Raw genomic sequence first — 8016 nt, 5'->3', positions numbered from 1 at the left:
GTCAATTTTTTTTTATACCATAGATAAGTATATATAATATGTCTAATACATAGACTGATATACCGTCTCCGCTCAGAATCGTTTTTCTATACAGTGATATTATATCATTGAATTCAAATTTAATACCATCCATTATACAGTGACGTACTTCTAACTACTGTACAGCAGAGCGACATCCACTTACCCACCTTTTTATAATTATATTATATTTTTGGAATGGTAGTTTTTTCCATTATCCAATTACTTACCGTCTATATAATCTATATGCATGTATTGTGAAGGAAGTGGGTACTGTAATTTAGTACAGTGTGTGGCAGGGCACCCAGTGTTTATTAATAAATAAGAATTAAAATGAATCAGACCATTTATTTTGAAATATGCTTATTGTTTACCAGCTAAATATTTTTATAACTGGGTAATATTTATACCAAAACAACTAAACATTTTATTTTTTTCTGGTTTCGTAATAATTTATAAGTTTGTATTTGAACTATTTGTAGGTATAAGACAATATATAAATACAGCTCATGGGGGGATCCCCCCCGTAATTACGCCTCTGACGCATAGCGTAGGTACGCGAAGTATACACAAAATATGTCGGATATTAACGCACATTGCACAATAATTATAAACAATACAAATTTGGCGATACGCGCCCACGCGGGTTATAATTTATAATACAAAGTCTCAGGGCGATTAGCGGCTTGCAATACAATAATAAGCATATAATATAATATTACGGCGATTCAAGCACGTATAACGTTATATTTGTTGGTATAATTATAAATTATAAAAATCTGGCGATTCGCGCCCACACAAGGAAGCAGGGCCGTATTTGAACATTTTGCGCCCCGGGGCAACATATTTTTCCTCCCCCAAAAAGTTATTTCTTAAAATATAAGGTGCCTATTATTTTGGGTCATAATTTATGACTCATAATTGTGGTTAGATTTTGAAATTTTTTTGGAAACCTTTGTTTTTCAATGAGTTAAGAACAATGAGTGATGTAAACAGAATTTGTTGGTCGGACTTAATTTCAAAGTTGTACACGAGTTTGTGAATTCATCAGCGGTTTTTTTTTATTAAATTTCTTTGTTAACAATGTAAAATACTATATAAGTACAATAGGTTATTTCTGACTTCACCGAAATTATAAGATAAAAAAATTCACATTAACAAAAAAAAAAAGAAATAAAAAATATTATTTTTGCTACTTTAATAATAAGATTTTAAGGGTTTGGAGTTTTTTTTAATCATATAACTTCTACAGAAAATTTGTTTAGCTTTTTTTATATTACCATCATTATGCGTGGAAAACACACATTTTGAAGAAAAAAATTCGCGAAAATCGATTTTCAGCTAAGCTCTATTCCTTCCAATATTTCATATTTTCATTTATTGGTTATGTATTATTGTATTTGAATAATATTACTGACGGTGTTGTCGACTGATAGGTGTCCGCCTAAGTTATGCGCTGTTATCACAGTGCTCTTCCGCATGTTTCTTGGCGTTACAAATAGTAGTCGACTGCTTATATAATAGTTTCCTCTGTAGGCTATACCCACCAGAAATCCCTTGCTCTGTCTTTGTTTTGAGCCCCTCAGGTTTCTGTAAAATGATACTGATACGTAGTCGTAATTCTTCATCTATGTGTTGGGCCATAAGCACCTTATCTTCCTTCTCCAGAGTCATACACACATCCAAGCGACCTGCTAACACTGTGACTTCGTCAAGTGTTTCGCTTTGTTAATCTGAGACCAAATCTATAGATAGTGCATCCAAATATACCAATTCTGGGCGGCACCCGTGATGTACGATCGCACAAATTGCATACGGAACCCGAAAAGCCAACACTCACCTCACTTTTGACTGTCTGTTAACTATATTTAAAACTTAACAGGAATTCCAACCAAAAAAAAAAAACACACTGCTTGATACTCGAACTATTTATTAGTATATTAAACACTTTCACTTAACTATACATCCGGTATTCCAGAATAGTCCCGCCCGTGCGATACAGACGCCCAAACGTACACTAGTGCTTACCTACTGTAGATATTATAGGCTACATATCTAAGCGAGGAGAAAAAAGGTCCCGCCACCAATATCATATTATAATACAAATCATTTTTTAACAGAATTTGCTTTATAAACTGAGCAAGATTTTAAATTTGTACCAGTAGCCATGAAATAAATAGTTATCTACGTTCTCTATATCTAGCTCGAAGATAATGAATTAAATCTGGTTTATAGGAATGCCGCTTACATTTTTTTTAAATAAAATATTCCTTTCATGGGTTAATTCTAACTTATCTTGCAACGTGACGTATGGATGATCGGGGGTTAATTTGAACATACGCCAAGTACTTCAACTTATTTTTTTTTGTTAACTTCAATATCTGCTTGCTTTATTGAACGACAAATGAAGATGGATTCTACTTTCAAATAAACCATAAGTTCTGATTCTATTTCTAATACGTAGAAAATAATTATGTTTTGCATGGTTTGGTTGATTTCTATCAGGTGCCTTGGCGGTAATTTTGGCGACACTCATTAAAAATTAAAACCCTATCCAATTTTTCATTGTGACTAGCCATTTTTCACACGAAAAAAGAAGGAGCATGGAGAGAAAGATCTAAAAAGACGGAAGCGATCAACTGAGGAGAAAGCGAACAAAAATAAACAACGACGTAAATTGCTCTATTGGTCGTCTTCCGATGACGAGCCATTTTATCTCGTACCTTTTTATCGACACTGATGGGGATATGGACCTGTCGGATTTTGAAGAAGACAAACTGTGCATCATATGCTTAGAAGAAGGCAAGTATGAACTGTAGTATTAGTGCTTCAAGTAGGCTCAATCTGAGTGTTCCTGGTGGGATCAAAGAGAGGCCAGCCATAGGCCCTATAAATATGATTTCTGTAATCAAATACCTTTATGTCACGCCTGCACTCAGTTTTCGATGACGACTGAAACGTTGAAAAGCGATATTTTACTGTCCAACTGGCGTTGACGTAGGAGTCCACATAGTGCCGTGCGGTAAAGTGGAATCTCCAAAAGCGCCGGGTGGTAAAATGGAAATCACCATAGAAACGAATAAAAAAAAAGCAGGAAGTGGATGTCGCTCTGCTGTACATTAGATTACAAGTCATTGTATAATGGACTGTATTAGACTTGAATTCAATGATATAATATCATTGTATAAGAAAAGCGATTCTGAGCGGAGACGGTTTGTCAGTCTGGATATTGTATATTGTTATTATTTATTTTATCACGTAAGTTGAATTAATATCATAATATTATAATTTTTTATTTGTTGATAAATATAGAAAATAAAATCGCGTTTTTCGTAATTTGTCAGCGGTTTTTCCCGTGGCATTAAATAACTATTGAGAAAATCGAAAAATGACATCTCTAAAGTACCATATTGATCCAATTTGCTAAAAGATAAGGTACTATATGTTGAAATCGAAGCACTCCTTCTGGTAGAAATTTTGTATACAGGATATAAAAAAATAAGAATGCAATAAGAAAGGATTTCCCATTTTAAAGATGTGCTCAAACAGGGACATTGAGGTTCACGATATAAATTGGAAATTTTATTGTTATTTATTAATAGTTAGTTACAATCTAGGTACAGTAGAAATTAATATTTATTTATTATTGGTTGCCATTGGTTATTCGAGTAGATCGTGTTTAACTGGTACAATAAAGCTTGCATCAAATATAATTATTGAACATTGCCTACCAAGATGAAAAAGTTGACCATATTGCCTGGCTACCAGGGTGACTAAGTTGCACTTACTGCAGCAAGTTAGACCAAGGGTTACACACTTACACCCAGAAGAAGTTGAACTATCATAATTTTTTTAAGAGATGCGATTTTTTACGGGCAACGAAGCGCACGAGTTCAGCGTTTTAGTTATACAATATCTATAAATATATAAAATATAACGGGCAACGAAGTGCACAGGATCAGCTAGTTACCTAATATTTCATTTTAAAGTTTTGAAGTGTTACTTACATAGTTTTTAAATTACTTGTTAATAAAGGTTTTTTAATCTTTTAAAATGTTTTAAAATCCCAGATTTTGTTCATCATCTTACTTTACCCCCTTTTGTCATCTTATATGTGGTCAATTCTAACGTTTTCTACAGCTAGTTCACAGTTTGATGACAAGATAGAGTTATTACTTTTATTTTTGATTCTAAGCGAAGCAAGGAAGTTAGTGGTTTTACAATGTTGTTTATTTTTTTATTTTTTTTTATCCTGTCTAAAAAATGTCTACCAGAAGGAATGCTTCGATTTAAAAATATAGTATTTTATATTTTAGCAAATTAGATCAAGATGGTACTTTAGAGAAGTCATTTTTCGATTTTTTCAATTGTTATTTAATACCACGGGAAAAACTACCGCTTTGTTTATCACTATAGAAACGAATAAAATATAATAATATTATAATATTAATTCAATTTACCGGCTACTGTAGGTTACTACCTATTAATGATTAATATATTCTAAAATATACACATTGACAAACCGTCTCCGCTCAGAATCGTTTTTCGTATACCACAATGATAATATTATATCATTGAATTCAAGTTTTATACAATCCATTATACGGTGCTTGTAACCTACTGTACAACAGAGCGACATCCACTTACTCGCTTTTTCTTGTTGATTTGTGTTTATAAAATTACTTTTATAACTTTTCAAAGTTATATTTTACAAGGTTATTCATACAAAAGTTCAACAATTTTTAACCACATGAATGCTTTATCATTTGCAATATATATGATATATTGGGTCTGTATAAAAATGTGGGCAGTACCAATAATATATCTAAAATATAAAAATGAATCGCAAAATGTGTTGGTAAGCGCATAACTCAACAACGCCTGGACCAATTTGGCCAATTATTTTTTTTAATGTTCGTTGAAGTCCAAGGATGGTTTTTACAGCGAGAAAAATTCGAATAATTGAAGACCCTAAAAACAGCCCTTTTCTTTTTAAAACAGCATAATATGGATAGTATAATATTGATCGTCTCCATGGCAATGTAATCACTGATCAAGAACATCATCTATGGGGGTCGATTATTTGTGAGCTCTCTGTTAATGAACGATTAAAATTATGATGATTTGGTAGATGAACAATTTACAATGCCATTACATTTTTCATTCATTATTCGTGTATGTATATTATTTGAAGACGTACATTTTTACTAAAAAAGTTGAAAATTGAAACATCAACAAACTGTCAATGTCGTAAATGTTGTTTTTCTTGGATTTTCTGTTACCTACTCTACTGAGTTTATTTTTGTCAACTGATACACGAATTAAATTCGTATATCGTGTTTTGTGCAGAGTGTTAAGTTACCTATGATCACTAATTATTGCATGTGACACAATAATTTATATTTGATATGCCTCCTATAAAAATAATAATAGTGTATTATATTATATTGGTTAATATTGGTTAATCGGGCATGTTTTTTGATTAGTATTATTATTTTTATCAATATGTATGTCTGAGAATCGGCTATTATCTAAGTTTGTATGCTGTTAATATTAGTCACACAGTAGTGTATCGTTGACACATAGCAACATACTCTATATGGTTATTTTTTATTATTTGTTTCCGTGGCACGCGCGTCTATGGCATTAAAAGTTACGTTTTACTAGATACAAAGGTTTTTTTGATTTCACTTATTTCCACTGGGAAAAGGATAGGCTAATTTAAAAAGGGTTAAATTTGTTTTTTTTTACTCATCGGATTTTAGCACTGTTAGGTTAGGTTTTTGTATTAATTGATTATATTAATCCATCGTATGTGGAATTAAGTAAAAACGACAAACTTGGTATAACTTTGATATTTTAGAGTTAAATCGTACACTTACGTACAAACAGAACGGGGTCCGCGATCTACCGCAGGTAGATTGCCTACCTGATAATGTACTGCTGTGAACCAGAATTTTTATCCTGGGCAACAGAAAAGTTAAGGTAAATCTAGAACATCACACACCGAATATTAAATAACGCATTGAACAAAGTTTGAGTCATATACAGTGTGTACATTTAACGGGTAACGAAGTGCACGGTATCAGCTATATAATATAAAAATGAATCACAGAATGTGTTGTAAAACGCAATAATTCTACTGTACGTGTGTTGTGACTGAACTCCTCCTAAATGGTTAGACCGATTTGAATGAATTTTTTTGTATGCGTTTGCGTTTATTCATCTAACGGTTAGGTTAGGTTAGGATTTTGTATTAATTGATTATATCAATCCACCATAGGTAGAATACGACAAACTTGGTATAACTTTGATACTTTAGAGTTAAATCATATACTAACGTACCTACATACAGCACAGGGTCCGCGATCTACCGCAGGTAGATTGCCTACCTGATAATATACTGCTGTGAACCAGAATTTTTATTCCGGGCAACGGAAAAGTTAAGATTAATTTTGAAACCATACACCGAATATTAAATAATGAATTGAACAAAATTTGAGTCAAATATAGTCGGTACACTTAATGAGCAACGAAGTGCACGGGTTCAGCTAGTATTATTATATAATTAAGTATACATAATTACCACAGCAACAACAATGATGAAATTATAACATGAAACATGTTTCCTAAATTCTATTCTAAAATTTAAATTATTTACACCTGTAAATTGAAGGTGTAACACGAGGGATACGCCGTTTCCTTAAGGTATATTCTATTATATAGTAACAATTTGAAATGTATGCGTTGATTAATTTAATTATAGTATAATTATAATAGTACATTATAAAGTATAGCGAAGAAGGTGAATTATTTCGTATTTTTTTTGTTGATAAATTACAGTAATGGCGAAACCCAATCATCGGACACTAACCACTACATTTTTAGACGCAGGAACCTTGAAAAAATTAAAGAATAATCTAAAATCATCAGGCATCCAAAACAAGTATGTTCCTATCTAAATAAATATGACATGTTTATAATGGCCGTAAATACTTTTGTTTTAAGATTTTTGTCTGCTTACGATATTTATAGGTATTATAAGCATTAACATAAAGGTTTGCTTAATATACAATTAATTCAATATATTGTACAAACGTGCAGGCAATTTAATCATTATCTGCAGATGACCTACAGAATAATCAACGATTTCGAATCGGCTCAGGCAGAACACCGTTGGTATCCGAAATTAGCACGACCTGCTCACAAGGAGTACGTGAATACGGTTGAATTCGTCCGGCTCGTCGCCGAAATCGTTTCCGGGCACATTTTGAACGCGGTGTGCGGAGCCAGCGAGGGTTCGCCAAAAGCCGACGAAGATGGCATAGCTAAACGGCTGCTGAACGAGTTTTTGAGCCATACTGGGGCCACGAACGAAGGTTCATCGAGTCACACTCACGGTGATCACATCCAGTTGGGTGTGGCGAATGCCGTGGCCGAGTTGTTGACTGCTGCCAAGGAGACAGGTGGTTTGCCGGGAGTCACGAACGCAGCGAAAACGACCCTTAGTTCCGAAGCCGAAGCCGAGCGACGCCGGCGCGGGGCTGCAGCGGCGGCGTTGTTAGCATCTGGCAAAAAAAAGTACGACTATTGCAACACCGGCAAGTTAAACCCTCGGGCTAAACGATACGAAGTCCCAAAGTTCGTAAGGAGAAAATCGAATCATAATCGAACTGACGCCGCCGTTTTGGACGAAAAACGGATGTCGTCGAACGGCGTCAAAAACAAAGTGAATTCAAGAACGGTGTTAAAAGCTCCGGTTCGTCCGAAAATGGATAAACCAAGCAATGGAAAGGAGCAGGAAGCCGCTAACACGCAAAACGACGCACGCAAAGTCCGGCTCGAAAAAACGATCGGTTCTCGAACAGGCCAAAACCGACCGAAAAACGTTATTAGGACAAACTACTCGTCGAAAATGGACGCCCGGAAAACAGTAGATGAAGGCATCAAGTCCAGAAACAGTAAAACGACGAAGACGAGAGGCCGTATGCCTACGAA

Source organism: Acyrthosiphon pisum, chromosome X (assembly GCF_005508785.2).
Source record: "Acyrthosiphon pisum isolate AL4f chromosome X, pea_aphid_22Mar2018_4r6ur, whole genome shotgun sequence".
Taxonomy (NCBI): Eukaryota; Metazoa; Arthropoda; class Insecta; order Hemiptera; family Aphididae; genus Acyrthosiphon; species Acyrthosiphon pisum.
This window is presented reverse-complemented; position numbering follows the sequence as displayed.